This window comes from Falco naumanni, chromosome 13 (genome assembly GCF_017639655.2).
Source record: "Falco naumanni isolate bFalNau1 chromosome 13, bFalNau1.pat, whole genome shotgun sequence".
Lineage (NCBI taxonomy): Eukaryota > Metazoa > Chordata > Aves > Falconiformes > Falconidae > Falco > Falco naumanni.
The window spans coordinates 20,120,593-20,139,920 of NC_054066.1; the positions used below are offsets into that span (position 1 = coordinate 20,120,593).

The 19,328-nt window shown below is 44.8% G+C and overlaps 1 protein-coding gene across 7 annotated transcripts in view; it reads left to right on the top strand.

Annotated features, from left to right (window-relative positions):
- The window catches only part of MCF2L2 (MCF.2 cell line derived transforming sequence-like 2), a 181,291-nt gene that overhangs the window by 113,952 nt on the left and 48,011 nt on the right, over window positions 1–19,328 (top strand). The window lies entirely within an intron of this gene.

The following is a 19,328-nucleotide window of genomic DNA, read 5'->3' on the forward strand; positions in this document are numbered from 1 at the left end:
TTCCTCTCCTCCTCCCTTTTCCCTCTTCCTGTTCCTCTCTCCTGAGGAGGTGGCGAGGGTGAGGCGGCGGTGAGCTGTGTGGGGAAACGGCAGTGCGGTGACGCTCGGACTGCTAACAGTAACGCTTCTTAGAAATTCAACGATACGTCCTAAAAATATCTTAGGGGACGCGACAAAGCTTTAGCTAATTGCTGCGCTAAGTCTCCGAGGTGCTAAATAACATCTGGGTAGGTAGTTTAAGGTCGCAGTGAAACTTACTTCTTGGTGGAAATCTTAAGAGGAGAAATAACGGTGGGCTTTAGCAGGTTTTTCTTTTCTACTTTCCCCACGTAATTAGTGACTTATTTGCATTGTCTTGAGGGGGATGCCTGATTCACTGAAGTACATCAGCATTAAGGCAGGCACTGTAGGCAGCAGACCGAGATGGAAGTACTTAGAAAGCAAACCAAGGTAAGTGCCAGGAATGTGCCTTCTTTAATACACATTTGCAAACCTTTGTAAAAAGAGAAATGAGGTTAAAAAAGGAGAAAAAGAAAAAAAAAACTCATTCATGTTAAGCTGCAAAGCCATTTATAATGCAGTGCCTTGTATGATTTATTGGAAATCTGAAATTTCTCACTGAATATAAGTATCAAACACAAGTCCACTCACTGTGTATCTTCCATTCTTTCAGGACTGATCTGAATCATTCCTGACCTCATCATTGACTTCACAGAAATTTAACTGTGGTACATCATGACAATTGGTGTCTGTCACTTTACAACCATAAATCTGACAACATCTTTGTGAAATGAGGAACTGTTTTCTTTTTACACACACGAGAGGCAATCAGAGATGGGAATACTGTTGTCCAGGGCACCCGGCAGAAGTAGAGCAAGGGTAAAACCTGGGCAGTTGGCAATCCCACAGAAGGATGGGTTGCTTTGTAATACAGGTTTTGTTTGGGGAAACTTCAAGGCCTAAGGAGTTTTTCACTTGATCTCTCCTTTCTCCTATTCTGTGTCTTAAGATGACTAAACACTTACTAGCGGCCTTCCCAGATTTCATCTGATTCTGCAGTAAGACAAAATACAATTCTTCACGGTTCATCTTAGCAGAAAAACTTTGTAGGTCGCTGTGTAAATTTGGCATGTTGTCTAAGCAGTGTTTAAATAACAGTAAAAATACCCTTATAAACAAAGTGTTATTCATTTTTCTTACCAAAACTGTAATTGCTGATTCCTTCCTAGTTCACAATTATTTTTTTCATAAGTTTATTCTTCATTCTTTCTTGTAGTTGTCAACCCATTTAAGTATTTTATCAGTGATAAAAGGGTCCCTTTCAGAATGAGAAACTCTCAATGATAGATACTTTCAAAACTCTAGAGGACTGATTTCTTGGCTGGTAATACCAGTTTTTCCTGTTTTCATTTTCAGTTGAAATTGGTAAACCAGACAGCACCAAAAAAAAAAAAAAAAAAAAGCACCTGGATTCTTCCTTCCACACCTAACTCAAAAACCCCTCAAACTGTGATTCATTTATGCTTCAACCAAATACGACTCTATGCCTGCAATTTTAACTTAATATTTTTAATATGTAGGAGGCCAGCTTGCCAAATACAAGCATGAAATGGTCTCAACTCTGAGCGTTCCAAAGTCAATTTGTTTCCAAAGACATTTAAAATTTAAACCCAAAATATTTCTGTGCTGTCTGTGTCGTGATAATGCAGCTTCCAGAAAACACAGCATCATGGAATCACATTTTCAAAATCAGGAGGTACCTTTAAAATTTAAGGGGCGTGTGTGGGGAAACATGATTCAGACATAATTACAGGATTCTAAAAACTAGGTCCATAGAAGGCAAATTCAAAGGTATTTAAATGATCGAACAAAAGTTACTGCTTCTGATCAGCACTACTAACAGACTGAGTTTGGTGTGACTGAGTTTGTCTTATTTGTCTTAACAGTTGTGTCCACTTTTCTCCTGAAAAGTGACATCTGCTCAAAGGATCAACCACATTTCATTTGTGCTCACTAATTTCCCATCTTGGTTGATCTGAATTTTCCCCAATTTAAGAGACATCTCTGCCAGTGAAGTAAGCAGACTTCATCCTGCTTTCAACTTGAAATTACAGTAAAAGTGTTTCTTTGGGGTTTTTATTTTCCAGTAGAAAAAACTGGACTTACTGTCTTCTCTTTCTTCCCCCTTCTCTCCTTTTTTTAAAAAACAAAAATTCTGTTAGGGTCAGATCCTCTGTTGAGATAAAAATTATTTAGAAGTAAACCTTCACCTCATCCTTCTCCCCAGTAATGTTGTTAGGTGGGGTGTTTTTAAAACATCACCCTTATTTGTTTATAAATTAAATCTTTTAACAGCCCAGCTCTATCTTGCCCACTTTGGCCTCAGCCCTGACAGAGATGCATAGCACATAGCAGGTTACATAGCTAAACCAACGAGAGGAAACAGCACTGTCAAGCATGCTGTTCTAAAAAGCACTTCACACATGTTTTTTCTCCAGGAAACACCTACCCTATGTGTTTATCACACTCTGTCATGCACCACTACAGCGCGCACAGGCTCGGGGCTTCTAAGGTGTTTAGAGAGCAAAGTGGTTTATTGGCATAAGGACTAATACTTGAGAACGGATGCAGGAAAGTACCGTGGCATGCTTGCAGGAAAGGGATTTTAGACAGGCTGATTCCTTGTACGCATGCGGCCATCTGGCACAGTTGGCCTCGCGTCTGGCTGGAGACTTCAGGCCCTATTTCAGCATAAATAATGAGTAGGTAAGATTCAACAAAAGGGGGAGAAATACCTAGATGTTACAATTCTGTAGAATGAATTGCAGTTCCTGCAGATTTGTGTTAACAGCAGCTGCTCTGCTGTTACTGTTTCCTGCTCTTGGTAGGAGTGATGTGCTTATGGCTGTTCTTGCCCGGTGGGAGAAGAAGGTAGGAGGGAATTCACTTAAAGCCATTTGTAAGTAACACAGAAGCCTGCTTGCCAATGTAGTATTTTTACAAGAAGGTTGGGATCAGAGATCTGTCATTTAACACTTCCGAGCCTTTGAGTCTATGTGGAGCCCTGAGCAAGCCATGCAGTGCTCTCAGAGGGTTTTGCCTCTGGGCCACCTGCTGCCTTCTTCATCACATACATCCGTTCCAACAGGATGGACTAGCGTGATCAAACAGCATCTGTGTGCCCTAACTGTTGTGTTGTCCAGTGCAGTCCAGTATACAGAGCCTGGGCCTAAGATTCAGGGGAGGAGGTGTTTAATCAATAGAAAGGCAATTTTAAAATCTAGAAGTGCAGTTCTGTTTGATAAGCCGAACAAGCACCCTCCATTCAGAAATCGTGATTTTGGACTCTCATTGCCTTTACTTTGAGGTGGCCTTCGTAGTGCTTTTGTTATATCATAATCTAACTGACAGCCTTTTAGTTTTCATTTTCAAATCTTTCTGTGTATTCATTACATGTTTCTTGTATGAGAAATCTGATGGTCTTTCATAACCACATGATCCTGAGCCCAGACTGTAAGTATGAAATAGACATTTCTAATAAAACCACAAGAAGGGCAACCCTTTCTGGATAATTTACACAGTTGGCTGTAGGCAGCCTGTATAGATGTTACTGCATCAAAAGGTTCATGGAGTGGAGTCCTAACTAATGCACTCCTTAGTATCTTATATGCATTAACTACATTACTGTGATATTTTGCAATTTATGTTCAAATGTTATAATGGGGAGCTGATTTGGTCAGATGTTCTGTGGTACCATTTTAAAAAAGGAAATCTGATTCATAAGTCTGTTCAGATGACAGTTTCATAATCAGTCTAAGCTCATTTAGGGCTGCTGCTGCTGTCCTTTCTTCCTCTTTCCCCACACCCACCCCATGTTCTCCCTTTCTATCCCTTATACAGGGCTAGCAACTGTGCAGCTGACTTATTTTCTTTTTGTGAAATTAGTTGTGAGTTGGATCAACTCATCTTGCTCACCAGTTTAGCTGACTGTCCATGCTGGTGTGCCATCACTGTCAAACGCAAGGAGGGGGGGCAGGAGGGAGTGACTGGGAGCGTGCAAAGGTGCATAGTTATTCTGTCGTACTTGTGGATCAAGAAACTGCATCCAAACAGTTATATCAGGTATGAATCTGAATTTCCTGTAAATTTGGAATATTTTCTGGTTGATTTTTGGATCAGATTCGTCCATCACCTTGCAACAAGGGCTAGGGGACCTGGTTAGTCAAGGTTGGTGCTTTCTCTTTGAAAACACATGACAACTGTTCCTGGACTTTCTGACCACAGCTTAACTCTTTTCATGAGATGACCCCCCAGGGTTTGCGTATGGTGTTGATGTTACCAGTGGGTTGTCAGTGTGGCCTTGACTGTGATCACTTCTAAGCACAAAAACAGGTATATTGAAGTGGTAGGTGTGCAGTGGCAGGAGTTACAGTAGCGTTACTTGTGTCTAATTTTCATTCATGTCTGCTGAATATACTGCTGAGTAACAAGATGGATGATGGCAAGGCATCGGTAGTTTTTTACTGAGATGTGACATGTCACACAAACAGCATAATCCCTTCTTTCTGAATTAAACTCTAATGAGACTAAGCTCTCCTAGAGCTTATATTCAGATAGAATTAACTTCATAAATGACCAGCTCTAGGATTTGGAGACTGAGGTATCATTTATGGGACTCAAATGAGAGAGTCAAGTTTAATATGGGATGGACCTACCTATCATGTATGCATAGAGGACTTCTGTATACATGCAAAATAGTCTCCAGGCGTGTACACAGCCCAAACTCATTGCTTATCCTCTGAACATGCACATAAAGTTTGCTTTACGTGCTGAGAAAATCTGTGGAGCATCTGGCATCACTTCTGCACACCAGCAGCCAGCTGTCACTTTGCAAACTCACATCCTGGAGTGAGGTGCCGCCTGCGGGTATATGCCTGAAGGTGTTTGTACCCTTAAATGACAGGTTCCAACTGCAGATTTGGATACAATTTAAATTTAAGCGTCCTTTAAATTCAGTGTATCTTGATATCTGGGTCAGGCCTACCCTCAGTTTTCATTGATCTAACAAGTACTGGGAGCTTCATAAATCAGTCTGTGCATCACTCTGAACATGAGAATAACTATAACACTGAATCGTCAGGTTGCATGGGTAGAACAGGCTAGCACTTCTGCCCTGGGTAAAGAATTAGAAGCTATTTTCAGAATGAGAATAATGTGCCAGAGCCCTATTCTAAATCAGCAACAGCAAAGTTGCATTGACGTTTGGTCTGGGAATTGCTAAATTTAGGTGTGGACTGGTGTCAAAAATACTACTAGCTCAGGGAGTGCTGCTAAAAGCTTTGGTGTCCAAGTGCTAGTTGTAATCATCAGAGCTGCATATGACAGGAGAGAGGAACAAAGATCCCTGATTTTATTAGCTGCCGGCCAAAGATGCAGAGCTTCTACAGGAGGCAGAGTTAAATCATAGAATCATAGAAGGGTTTGGGTTGGAATGGACCCAAAGATCACCTAGTCCAACCCCCACTACCTTGGGCAGGGACACCTTTCAGTAGATCAGGTTGCTCAAAGCCCATCCAACCTGACTTTGAACACTTCCAATGATGGGGCATCCACAACTTCTCTAGGCAACCTGTTCCAGTGCCTCACAACACTCATCATAAAATTTTTTTTCCTTATGTCCAATCTAAATCTACCCTCTTTCAGTTCTAAACTATTGCCCCTTGTCCTGTCACTGCAGGCCTTGGTAAATGCTTCTTTCTGGTAAGCCCCCTCTATATTTTGAAAGGCTGTAATAAGGTCTCCCTGGAGCTTTCTCTTTTCCAGACTGAACAACCCCAAAAGGTTTTCCCCCAAAAGGGGGAATGAGTTTCCTCTTTTGTATGGCATTAGTAAGATCCACTGCAAAGCTTCCCCTACAGTATGTAAATGAAAGATGTAACAATTTTCACAACATAATATAATGTAATATGATATAGACTTGTATTACAATTGAGATAAGGTGATTTTGGTGAGTGGCTGAGACATTAAGTGTTACAGTAGAGCCTTAACAGCATGTCTTTCCAGTCTGATTTCCGAACTCTTGAAAACTTTCAGCTGGTAGAGGGGAAGAGCTTAAAGCCTACATTTTAAAAGAGAAACTCTGTTCTTGACTTCATTGTTAGGCACAGAGAACTGTTTTTCTTTCACCAGACTTAATGAAAGAGCAGTTAGCAGGAGAAATTTCAAGAAGCCACTAGCCATTTCTTGTTTGCCATCATCTCTTTCAACCTTTACAAAATCTTTGTTTTCAGAGAAGTTTCCCTGTTGGGCAGATTGGCTCCAGCACTTACAAGTCTAATTATACCCTAAAGGGTTGGGAAGATCTTTGAAGTGAAATGTATGCTGCCATGTAGGGAGATGTTCCTGCTGATAGAAATGCATGTAAAATAGCAAGAGAAGACATATTCATACTATAGATCCAAATACTTCTGGGAACTGGAACAGGAGAAAAAAAATAATCATATTGTTACAGTACAGTGGTTTACTGAGTGTTCTGGAGGCTTCGAGAAGTCCTTGTGTCCTTGCTCCCAGAGAATCTGGGAGGTAGAGAAAAGCTGAAATAAACACTCTCAACATTCACGTGCTTTCTGACAAAATTTGCACTTAATCAAGTATCAAAGAGGGACAAGCAACCACTTTGCTATTGTCTTTCATACCTGCTTTCTATTGGATATTAAGGTTATTTTAATACTCTTCAGAAATTCCAGGAATTCCTCAACTTGTTTTCTGTGCAGTTGTTCTGCTGCCTGCTGGCTCTGGGCAGGCTCCTGGAATGCAGCTGGCCACATGCACATACTGGATGGTTGCTTTGTTTTAGGCACATGGGGAGGTTGGGATCAGAGGTATCTTCTGCCTTGCCGTGTGTCACAGGAGCGTGTGTGCTCCACTGCAAAAGCATTGGAAACCTCAGCCAGCGCGCAGTCAGTGGAGGGCATCTGCATCCTCTGTTGGATGGCCACTTCCTATGCCTAGCCAGGACTTTACTAAAAGTTCTGCCCTCTCCCACCCCCGATCCATCTCAGGGTCTATACAGCATGTGCAAATAAAGGCTGCTTCGTGTTGGCCTAGGACTGGATGCATCCTGCCTGAAGAAGCATGTGTGGGCTTGAAGGTCTCTGTGTTTGTTTCTCCCCTAACTGTAGCTATATCACCCCTCAACAAAAACCTCACTTGGCTCTCACATAGCAGGCTGACAGTCCTTGGCCTTTCTGTATTTGCCTGAAGGACACCTAGAAATCCCAGGTAGCATAGGCACAAGCCAAGGAGCAGAGGATGTTACTCAGCCCTGTTATCGCTGCCAAGCTGATGGACGAGGGAAGAGGAGAGGCACTGGTATGATTTTATACTACCTCAGTTCAGATGGTGCCACTTTTTCTTTAAAAGGCAGGACAGTGACAGTCTCCAGGCTAAGAAACTACTGAAACGAGCTAGGAGCAATCATGCCTCTCAGGGTGTAAAATTCTCCAGACAGAGTCACCGAAGCATACCCGTCTTCCCCAAACACGTTCACACCAGTTCCGGTTAAATCTGGTTTTAAACTGATCTGAAGTTAAAACCATGCAGCTTCTGTATGTCAGTTAGCTCATGAAGAAGTGCTGAGCACTTCTCATTGTCATTTACAGCAGCGCAGAGAGCACGTCATGTTGCCTAACCAGGATGTCAGTGACTTGCACCCAGACTGGGCTGATCTAAATAATTGCGTGGTTTGCAGGACAGTAGCAGACAGGACACAGCAGGTCAGAGATCACTCGGTCTGTGCAGCTAGTGATGCAGTGGAGCAGTGATTTATCGAGTGCACTGTTCAGTAAATCACCACTGACTTGCTGTGTTTAACAAGCTGCTCATTGACCAGCAATATAATACCAGGTTTGGAAGATTTGTGACATATTCATGTTTAGGATTCTGTATTTACTTCTGAAAAGTAAATACACATATTTTTTTCATCCAGCAGGAACATTCCTTCCTCATATGGGTCTAAACAGGAATTTTGTTCTATATGGTATCACTTGTCTGTCAAGCAGATCCTCTGCAGACTGCAAAGTTCCTGTGCCTATCCAGATTATTCAAAACACTGTTGCTGATCTTTCTCTGTAGCCTCTAGCTCAAAGGCACCGATGCTTTACTTCGATTTCTAGTTATTGCAAACCTGTCTTCAGATGCTTTTCCCTGGTTAATAGCCATGTTGGACAAACTAGTATGGACAATCTTGCCTTTATGGCATCTGACCTGAATTACAGCTAAATAACGTGGCAGTGAGCATGCTGTTCTTGGTAAAAATGCGTAAGTTCTGTATGTCTGTGCTGGCTCCCTCACTAGTACTCTCAGGCCAGACTTACTGCGTGGGTAGGGGACATGAAGAGCTCCAGCCTCTGTAATAGCTCTTCCTGGGGTGGTGTGCTCACACCTCTTCCAGTCACCATTGGAACTGCGCCCAGCCCCAATTCTAGCTCCGCACACCGAAGTGGCAAACTAGACATCTCCCACATGGGCAAGGCTTGTGTAAGACCTGTAACTGCCACTGAGGCTGATAAACCAAGCTTCCTATTCTTCCAGGGAAACAAGCAGAGGAATGGCAGTCCTGGATGAGCCCAGAAATCTATCCGTCCATTGTATGATCTTGGACATTGGCCATTAGCAGCTGCTTAGAGAGAAAAGTAAGAAGCAGGGATAATACTATTACCGAAATATTGGGTAATACCCTCTCAGTTTCTTGCAATCCACAGTTGTGAGAGGTTTTATTAAAGTGGCCCTTTGAACAGGTTGTCCAGCTGGAATCTGCCCTGTGGTTCTCTAAAGCTGCTTTCTAAGTTTGGAATATTACAGTCGCTCTCCCTCTTTCTTTAAGTTCATCGTTAAATTCTGCAAGCCGCATTCCAGAGGTATGGTAGAGAGGGTTGTGCAAAGTATGGCTTAGTAAATGGATATGGGTGTTCCTAAGAGCTGCGATTCCCAGTCACTGCTGGGTGCAGTGTGATAGCTGCGGATGGGATGATCCTTGCTTGCCCCTCTGCCCCAGATTATGGCTGTGGAGAAAACATGATCCACAAAAAAAGGATGTGTTTGCTCCTCAGCCACGGCAGTTCAGAATTTACTGATTTAAACATGCCAAGAAGAGAGTAGCTAAAACAGAATATGTGTTCCAGCTGCTCCCATAAACTCTGGTTTAGCTTGTCAGGATTTTCTCTCCTTGTTCCATTCCCATTGTTGTGTAACTAACACCTGGTTTATTTGCCCCAAGCCCCACAGAATATGGAGTCTCGAGGACATTTAAAAGCAGGGTATGCCCAAGAGATCTACCAAAGCTTGGGCAGGAGGACCGTAGATTTTAGGTCTGGCACAATGCTGTGTCCTGTTACAAATAGAAGCAGATTTTGCAGGATGGAGTTTCCTTAGGGCTGTATCTCAGACTGAAATCATGGAATCATTTAGGTTGGAAAAGATGTTTAGGATCATTGAGTTCAACTGTTAACTGGCACTGCCAAGTCCACCACTAAACCATGTCCCTCAGTGCCACATCTCTGTGTGTTTTAAATACCTCCAGGGATGATGACACCACCAATTCCCTGGGCAGCTTGTTCCAGTGCTTGAAATACAAACCCACCCAGGAACCAGGCATCTGTCAAACCCATCCCCTTTCTTCCAAGTGCAACATGCACTTCTTTGGTCTTCCCTCTCCAACATAAACTCAGGGCTGTCTGTAAAATCCATAATAATAAAACTAATTCCTCATTCTACCCAAACGGCCTTCCAAAGTCTCACAGAACAAAGCTATCAAAGGCAGATCTGCTATGAGAATCAAAACCACTGGAGCTCTCCTCCTCCTCCAGCAGTGGGCCCTTCAGGGCAGTATGTGTTGCCATTTGCATGAAGTGAACAACAGTTTCGTGTGTAACTTCTCTGTCCCAATCCAGAATGGCTCTGCACGGCATGAGGGGCCTTTCAGGGGCAGGATGAGGAAGAGTGAGTACCACAGGCGTGAGAGATGTTAGTTGCACCACCTAATGGAGGTGCTCTGGAGTAAGAGATTAGGTTGTTGTAGGAATCTATATGGAGCAGAGTCACATGTGCTTAAAACCTCTGTCACAGCAGCTCAGCAAGGGAACTCGCCTGAGATTACACAGAACTCTGGAGAGAGGCTGTGGGCATGTTTTAAGGCCTGAGCTCTAGCTGTCAACATGAATTCTCAGTATAAATAGTTCCCTTCAAGCTTCCTTCAACCTACTTTTGGGTTTTATTTTTTTGGTCTTGTCTGAAAGTTTTGGGGTTTTACTGCTGTAACTTTATTAAAAAAGCCCTTTTTCAGATATCATGCTTTAGCACCCTGTGTGGGAAAATCCACAGCACTGTCAGCCTTTATCAGATTTCTTACTCAGTGAGGTCAACTGGTATTTGGATATCTTTATATTTTACTTACAAAGGAGTGGAAAAAGTATGCTGCATGTAAACCGAAAGTAGTTTCTGTCTTAAAAGTCAGGTTGAGCATAGAAAAAAGCTGTTAAATAGTTTTTGCAAGAGTCAGAAACTACTGCATATCTAGAGATTTTTTACCTACTCTACTTCCAATTTTTAAGGAAAAAACTCTAGGAAGGAAATGGCTTCCAGGACACAGGAACTCTGTGAATTTCCAACAAATGATAGGACATGCAAAATGTAGAGTGCTTTATTTTAGACGTCTTATCTTTTAAATCTGTGACTGTATGTTCTAGTGCTTACTAGCTAGAAACAAGTAAGAGGGTAAAGAGCATATTTATAACCTTCATTTATGTTTTATACATATATGCATATATTTATATTTCATATTTTAAAAAGCAGTGAGCTTCCTTTGTTGGCCGGTAAGCTTGAGTGCCCATAATGATTTCAGTTTAGCAGATGAAATCTGTTCTTAGGCAAGTGTAGTGAAGAATTATTTCTTTCTCCCCTGTCCTCACTTTTTGTGAGTCCTATATGCAATATACTTCGCTGTAGTAAATGAAGATCCAGCTGTAATAATCTGCCTGCCCCTAAGAAATCAGAAGGTTTGCTTTTGATTGGATAATATTTCTAAGGAAGAATAGTGAAATTTGAGTAATTCAGTTAATTCTGTGGCCTATATGTAAATACTGACAATCTCAAGCAAGCAAACAATGCTAAGAAATTACATGAAAGTCTCCGCAATATGGGAGCAGCCTGGTAACCTGCAATGTCTCAGTTCCATGCAGATATTTTACAAACGTGTGTGTAGTAGCTTGTATGGATAACAATCTTCTAGCAACATACTACAATCTACTAAAATATGGCCTAACACTTAGTTGTTACATTACTAGCAGATCTGATCTATAAATTATTCACCTGCTTTAGCTAATTGATTGCTCAATGCTGAGATATCACAAAGCTCAATATATGTGTATCATCAAATAGGAACAGCTACAAGGTTAAAAGACCAAAATCATAAGGTGGGCCTGATGGATATTCACAAATATGGGTAGTTGGCAAATATTTACACAGCTACTTGGCATGTTATTTTGGCCTAAGTGAGGACCAGTCTGCAGCATCTGCATTGTTTAAAGCTAGCTCAAATTTGTGTGCAGAGCTGCATCATTTCAGTATGGATGTGCAGCTGAGATGAGAAATAACTCTTGCTTGACTTTTAGTTCTCTACTCATATACTCCTCTCTGTAGGTGATTTAATTAATTTGCCTCTCCATTAACAACTATGTTCTGGTTCCTATAATGTAGGTCAACTAATTAAGATATATAAAAATATTTCCCCAAGGTCGTTTGTTTTGGGAACAATTAATGTGGGACAATTCCTTATGTGTGAAGAGATCAGATCATTTCAGAAGCAGCAAAATATTATAAATGGTGACTTAGCTGGAGAAATATATTTCTAACAAAGATACAGTCCTTCTGCTGAGAAGAACTTCCATAATAACCTGAGCAAATCCATTTGACATTGCAGCAGAATAGGATCACCTAGGCAGGCAATTACAGTATCTTCACTAATTTTCAGATGAGATAGAGCATACTACCTAAATCCCTTATGCTTCTCGAAGTTAGTTAGTTGGGATTCATTTGCAGCCATGAAATGCATTTTAAGAACAGTCATTGCTCTTTCAAGCCATTTCTCTCTTTCATTTGAAGAAAAAAAAAAAAAAAAAGGAATGTGTGTCAGAGAAATCAGAAATGTTTTCTGTACCAGCTAACAAATAGAAAGTTCCATTCAAACAAATGTTCTTACGTCCAAAATTATCTTTAATTCCACCTTAGGTGGTAAAGTATAGCAACTGATTCATTACTTAAATTTCACTTGAGCTATTGCACAATCTCAGCTGAGAATACTTTTTGACTGGAAGAGGCACTTTTAGCACTGTGAGAAATGAAAAAAAATTCCTCTTAAAAGCCATTATGTAGGTGGAATGGAAGTTTCCTCTATGCAGCAGTTGACATGCTGTCATTTCTTTGGATTTCATAGCACAATGTTAATTTTGAGATTTACGATTAGGCCAGTCTTAGAATTTCTTGTAGCAATTTCTAATTCAAAACTGGTTGTGCTATTTATTGCTGATTCTATTTCCATTGGGACAGTGAAATTTTCACCATTTACTATCTACAAAGGAGATACCATTGCAAAAAATATCACAAATATTTGATTTAAATTCAGAAATAGAAATTTGACAACACTTAAAACTAGCCAGAGTACTAGGCCAAGAAGGTCTTTACCACCGTGCTAATTTTTGCAAGTCAGTAGATGTTTCACTCTCACTTCTTTCATGTCCAATGCTATCCAATGTTGATGTTTATTCTAAGTATAGGAATCCATTGCACTGCACACAGTTCTGTTTGGTTCTTTCTTTTGTTTTTGAAGCCTCAGATATTAAAAAGCTGCTATTTTCAATTGAACTAGATCTCTATCTAAATTAGATATATTTTTAAAAGCAATGTTTTTTTTATTTTTATTAACATAATGAATTCCACTGAGTATTTTGCTCTTGCACACTGGTATTTTGCTGTTTCAGCTATTGAAAATTTTAACTTCTCATCTTCCAGGCACTGTGCGTTTTTTGGTTTTGCAAGACAGATATGGAGTACCCATGCACAAGTGCCACCTTTGCTGGCTCCACATCAGTCATGCAGACAGGTTTTCTGCAGTGTAATAATTTTGGGACACCAGCTGTTATTTGTGGATGTGGGTTGTTGGGTTTTGTTGAGGTTTTCTGTTTGCTTGTTTGTTTCCAGAAAAGCTCACTGGAGCTCACAGCTTTAATTCTATTTGATGGTTCTAACTGATCTGTGGGGGAAAGACTCCTGCTTATCAGGACAGGCACCTGTGATAGCAAATCCTGTCACAGAAACAAGATCTGGGAGTGGAAGCGAGCCAGTGAGTTTGTTAGAAAAGAAACACAGCTACGGAAACAAAAATCCTGAAGTAGTTTTATGTTACCATCTGAGCAGGATGAACAAGTAATAACTGTATGAGCAAAAAGCCATTGAGATTTAGCCAGAGGAGATAATAATAGGTTGCGGTAGTCTCTAGATATTATTTCTACAGTTACCAGAAAAAGCCAGCTCATATAAATACCTGTTGGCAAAGTTTTGTTGCAACAAGTCAATGCAGTGCAGCATTAGTTTATACTTGGTTAACAACATTGCTAGTTGCTATTTGCACAGTCCAAAGCAGTATCAATAGCTACATTTGGTCTGTCAGCACAGGCAGTGACAAGAGAAATGCACCACTAGAAGTGCTAATTAATACCAGCATTTACCTTGGTTTCAAGGTTTCGATTATGACCTTGGCTAAAACCAAGTCTCTTCCTGATGCTTTGCTGTCCTTTGCAGCCCCTGTATTCTTACCCTTGTTGGAGAGAATACTTTATGCAATGATTTATTTTTTTTTTCACTTTAGCATGGCATGACTAGCTTGGCCAGAGGTCAGAGAGAGCACTAACGACAAAGTAGAAAGTTTTCCTATTACTTTTGCCTTTCTTATCATACTTCTTGTGCTGGTACTGCAGTGCCTCTCAAAGCTAGGAGTGCTGGAAACTGGCTCAATGTGTGAGACCTTAGTAGTGCTGCAGGGCCACAGGATGTCAAGGCTGCCAAAGCAAGAATAATCTGCCCAAAGGAAACTGTTGTGAACTCATACCTGCGGGAAATGTGGTCTTAGTGTAATCAGGGCCATGATGTTTCATTAAAAACCCAGATCAAGAATTCACAGAAATGTGAGCTAGTTGTAACTGTTTCCCATAACAAGAAGTTTCCTTTGCTGGAGGAACATCTGACAACAATGCATCAGTGGGCCTGTGTGTGTTCTCTCCCTGCCACAGCCACGTCCTAATTCTGCCAAGTTATGGTAGTAGCAAAGGCCCAGCCATACAGGGTGCCGTGCCAGGTTAGTGGTGGCTGAGCCCTCTCGGCTAGGACACACAGTAAACTCCCTCTGCAGAGGGGAAGCTGGCCTTGCTTTCCCGAGCAGTGTTTCACATCACTGTTTCCACACCAGGAAAGCTCGTGGGTCAGGTATTATTGGGACCAGAATATTCCACTTTGGAGTTCTTCTAATTTGGGGAGTCTGTTTCTTTGTGAAAGGAGCAAGTATACTCCAGTGGAACTAAGGTTTACTGGTAACAAGGATGCCTACAGATAGGATCTTAGGGATTTCTCAAACTCCATGGAAACCTTAGACCTTCAGGTCGCATGTCTTATCCTTCACCATCTGTGCTGAGATGGCCTGCTTACTTGGGAATGATTCTTATGAAGACCTGTCCTTGTGAGAGCTGCTCATAAAGTTCAGCCAACTCAGAGTTTTGTTGTCTTTGGACTGTTGCCATCCAAACCTCGTATTCTTGTAAAATGTCTCTGAAATGAGGAACAATGGAATGTGGAAGATCTCCCCCCTTTACTCACACATCCCAGTTACACCTTTTTTTTTCTCTACTTCCCAGTCATTAAGGGGAGTGTTTGAGTCTTTCCTGTAATTACAATGCTGAGTCCAAAGTCGAGGCTGCAAGCTGCTTCTATTCTGAAATTACCTCCAAATCCTGTCAGACACAGCCAGCTGCAATGGGCCCATTTATAGGGTGCAAGTTCTCATATTTACTGGCCAAACCACGAACAGTCCCTTAGCACCAAGGGCAAGATTTCAAGTGGTCCCTCCTGGCCCCATCTCCCGTTTTCATGCTGCTCTGTGAAGGGGAAAGCAAATACAAGAGCAGGTAGGATGGCAGATACATCAGTGCTGTGTCTGCTGCTGCCTCCAAGGGAACAGCCTGCTGATTTAGGTGAGTGAGCAGTGTGGAGGCTAGCGAAGCCCTGGGAAGCTGGTAGAAATCTGCATGAAACTATGCTATGTGGTTTGGGCATGGACACAGAAAAAAAGAAAGACCGAAGGAAGTGTGAGTTATGTTTGAAACTTTGAATACAGTAAGGGCCCATATCTCTCATCTGCCATTGATTAGCTTATATTCTTAATTTTTCTAATATGCTTTTTCATTCCTTCAATCTTTCAATTTTTGTTTAATTTCTGATGTTACTGGCAGGATGTTAGGGTGAACCCTGGTGGCTGTACTTTCCTCTTAGCAGTTAGAAAGACAATAGGCGCTACATTTGTCTTAATTTCTTATCAACAGTACAATGTCCTTAATGTAAAGAAGTTCTTATGAAGCATTCAAATGTAAAGAGGACTTACAAAGCAGCTGGTTACCAGAAATTACTTTTAACCTGGTCATGCTTGTTAAGACCACACAAGGGAAAAAGGGGAGCTGGAAGAACTGCCTGTGACAATAGCCTTGTCAATTGCCGCATCGTATTTTCCTTAAACATGATACTCACAGCAGGTGCATGCTGAGTTACCCTCGCTGCCCTGTGACAGTCGCCAAGGCGAGCGGCTCTGGTGCCAGTGGGGTCGGCAGCCGAGCGCTCCAGCACGGCGCGTAGGGGCTTCCCAGGCTGGGGGAGCCTCAGGGGAGCGGAGCGAGCCACCAGGAGCCGGCAGCTCCTGTGACAGCAGCTGATGGGACCTGCTCGGGGCCAGGAACAACGGTGGCCAAGCCCCCTTCCCCCTCCCACACACACATTAAGAGAAGCCCCGGGGAGTGTGAGCAACCAGGAGCACCAACAGGGTGGGCAAACAGGGCCTGGCGTGGCCATTTGCACATGGAGGGCGCTGGAGCCCTGCCAGCTCCACCAGGCAGCAATGGTGCCCACCAGGCAGCAATGGTGCCCACCAGGCAGCAATGGTGCCCACCAAGCGCTGTGCCCACCGTGCCAGAGGCGGCTGCCCAGGCAGAGCCCGGCGGGAACACGCAGCCGCCCCGGTGCTGGGCCGGCAGCGGGGAGCGGGCGGTGGGAGCGCCCGGGGAGAGGGGAGCACCTTGGCTTAGGGACCGAGCTCCGGTGGGAGCTGGGTAGGCTGAGGACAGCAGGGAGAGCAAGAGGTCGAGAGGCACCTGGGATGGCTCCCTACCTTCCCTGGGACAGGCCCCGCAGGCGGACAGGACGCAGACACGGGGGTTCCCTGCCCTCTCCCGCCTGGCTGAACGCAGCGGCTGGCGGAGCGGGGGGCGGTGGCGACGAGCCCCTGCCCGGCGCAGCAGGCGCGTCTCCTCTGGGACTGCCCCACCTGCCCCGGCGTCCGGGCACAGCGTGTGTGAGCGCTGCCACTGGAACCAAAGTCCATCCAGCATGGAGGTGTCGCCCTGGCCAAGCCAGCCTGTGCCCGGCGTCACGAGGCCATCGCTGTAGGAGGCTCCTCCCGAGGGGAGCAGAAGGCCCCATGTGCAGACTGGACCCACTGCCCAGGGGAGCCTGCGGCCTCCCTGGGGCCCGGCTTCAAGGTGAGAAGAGAAAGCTTCCTGCCCTGGTGCGGCCCTCAGGTTATATCCGTTACCGGTTTTTCAGGCAGAAGCGATGAATTTGCAGCAAGAAGTCCAAGGGCAATCCAGAGAGACTCCAGGACCTTGGGACGACTGGTTAAGGGACCGGGAGCACGAGCAGTGTTCTCCTCTGCCCCTTCAGCTGCAGGGAGCGATGGGGGAAGACACAGGAGGAGCCAACAGATCGATACCTGGCTCCGAGCCTGGTGTCACCAGCAGAATTTTGCGTTTTATGGTCGTGGATTGGTTCACCACAGGCCTGCTGGCAGCAGGCGGGGTACACCCGTCTCAAAGGGGGAAAAGGATCTTTGCACAGGAGTTAGCAGAGCTCGTTGAAAGAGCTTTAAACTAGATTTGAAGGGGGAAAGGAATAAAACCAGGCTTGCTAGAGATGAGCCTGGGGGCAGCACGCCGGTGTTTGAGGGGTGGTGTGCTAGCGAGGTCCTTCGGTCGGCTGTCTCAGGTGGAGATCCATACAGCAGTGGACACAGGGGTTACTGACGTGTTAGAAAGTGCCTGAGAATGGTCAGGTAGGAATTGAGGCTTCTCCCCACCAAAAAGGTGCCGGGATTAATAGCCCAACCACACCAGTACGCACAGCACGGGCAGCAAACAGGAGGCGCTGGAAGCCGTCGTGCAGCAGGAAAACGGTGATGTAGCTGCCAGCACAGAAGCATGGCGGGATGACTCACAGCACCGGAGTGCTGCAGTGGATGGCTGCAAACTCTTCAAAAGGGACAGGCAAGGAAGAGAGGCGGTGGGGTAGCCCTGTACGTTAGGGAGTGTTCGATTGTCTAGAGCTTAATGATGGTGACGACAGGGTTGAGTGTTTATGGGTAAGAATCAGGGGGAAGGCCAACAAGGCAGATAGCATGGTGTGAGTCTGTTACAGACCACCCAACCAGGATGAAAAGCAGACAAAATATCCTGTAAGCAGCTGGGAGAAGTCTCAGAATCGCTAGCCCTTGTTGTCAACTTACCACATGTCTGCTGGAAACACAATACAGCAGGGAGGAAACAGTCCAGGAGGTTCCTGGAGTGTGTGGAAGAACTTCCTGACCCAGCCGGTGAGGGAGCCGGCTGGGGAAGGTGCCCACTGGCTCTGTTGTTTGTGAACAGAGAAGGACTTGGGGGTGATGTGGTGGTTGGAGGCCGTCTTGGGCATAGTGGTCACAAAATCGTACAGTTCCCGGTTCCTGGAGAAGGAAGGAGTGGGATCAGCACAACTGCTACCTTGGACGTCTGGAATGCAGACTTTGGCCAGTTTAGGAGGCTGTTTGACAGAGCCCCTTGGGAGACAGTCCTGGAGGGCAGAGGAGTCCTGGAAGGCTGGACGTTCTTCAGGAAGGAAATCTTAAAGGCACAGGAGCAGGCCGTGCCTGTGTGCAAGAAGGGCTGGAAGGAGGATCTGGAGAACTACGAGAGCTACAGGCCTGTCAGTCTGACCTTGGTGCTGGGGAAGGTTATGGAGCAGATCATCGTGAGTGCCGTCATGTGGCACGTACAGGACAACCAGGTGGTCAGACCCAGTCACCACAGGTTTATGAAGGGCAGGTCCTGCTTGACTAACCTGATCTCCTTCTGTGGCAAGGTGACCTGCTTAGTGGATGAGGGGAGGGCTGTGGATGTCTTCCTGGACTTCAGTAGAGCCTTTGACACCATTTCCCACAGCATTCTCCTGGAGGAACTGGCTGCTCGTGGCTCGGACGGGTGTACTTTCTGCTGGGTAAAAAACTGGCTGGATGGCCGAGCCCAGAGAGTGATGGTGAATGGTGTTACATCCAGTTGGTGGCTGGTCACAGGTGGTGTTCTCCAGGGCTCAGTACTGGGGCCAGTTCTGTTTAATGTCTTTATCGACGATCTGGGCAAGGGGATCGAGTGCACCCTCAGTAAGGTTGCAGACGACACCAGGTTGGGTGGGAGCGTTGATCTGCTGGAGGGCAGGAAGGCTCTGCAGAGGGGTCTGGACAGGCTGGATCGATGGGCCAAGGCCACCTGTGTGAGGTGTCAGGTCCTGCCCTTGGGTCACACCAACCCCACGCAGCGCTGCGGGCTGGGGGCAGAGCGGCTGGGAAGCTGCCTGGTGGGAAAGGACCTGGGGGTGCTGGTCAACAGCCGGCTGAACGTGAGCCAGCAGTGTGCCCAGGTGGCCAAGGAGGCCAACAGCGTCCCGGCTTGTATCAGAAACAGTGTGGCCAGCAGGACCAGGGCAGTGACCGTCCCCCTGTACCGGGCACTGGTGGGGCTGCACCTTGAACCCTGTGTTCAGTTTTGGGCCCCTCACGACAAGGACACTGAGGTGCTGGAGTGTGTCCAAAGAGCAACGGAGCTGGTGAAGGTCTAGAGCACAAGTGTATGAGGAGCAGCTGAGGAACTGGGGTGGTTTAGCCTGGGGAAAAGGAGGCTCAGGGGAGACCTTATCGCTCTCTACAACTACCT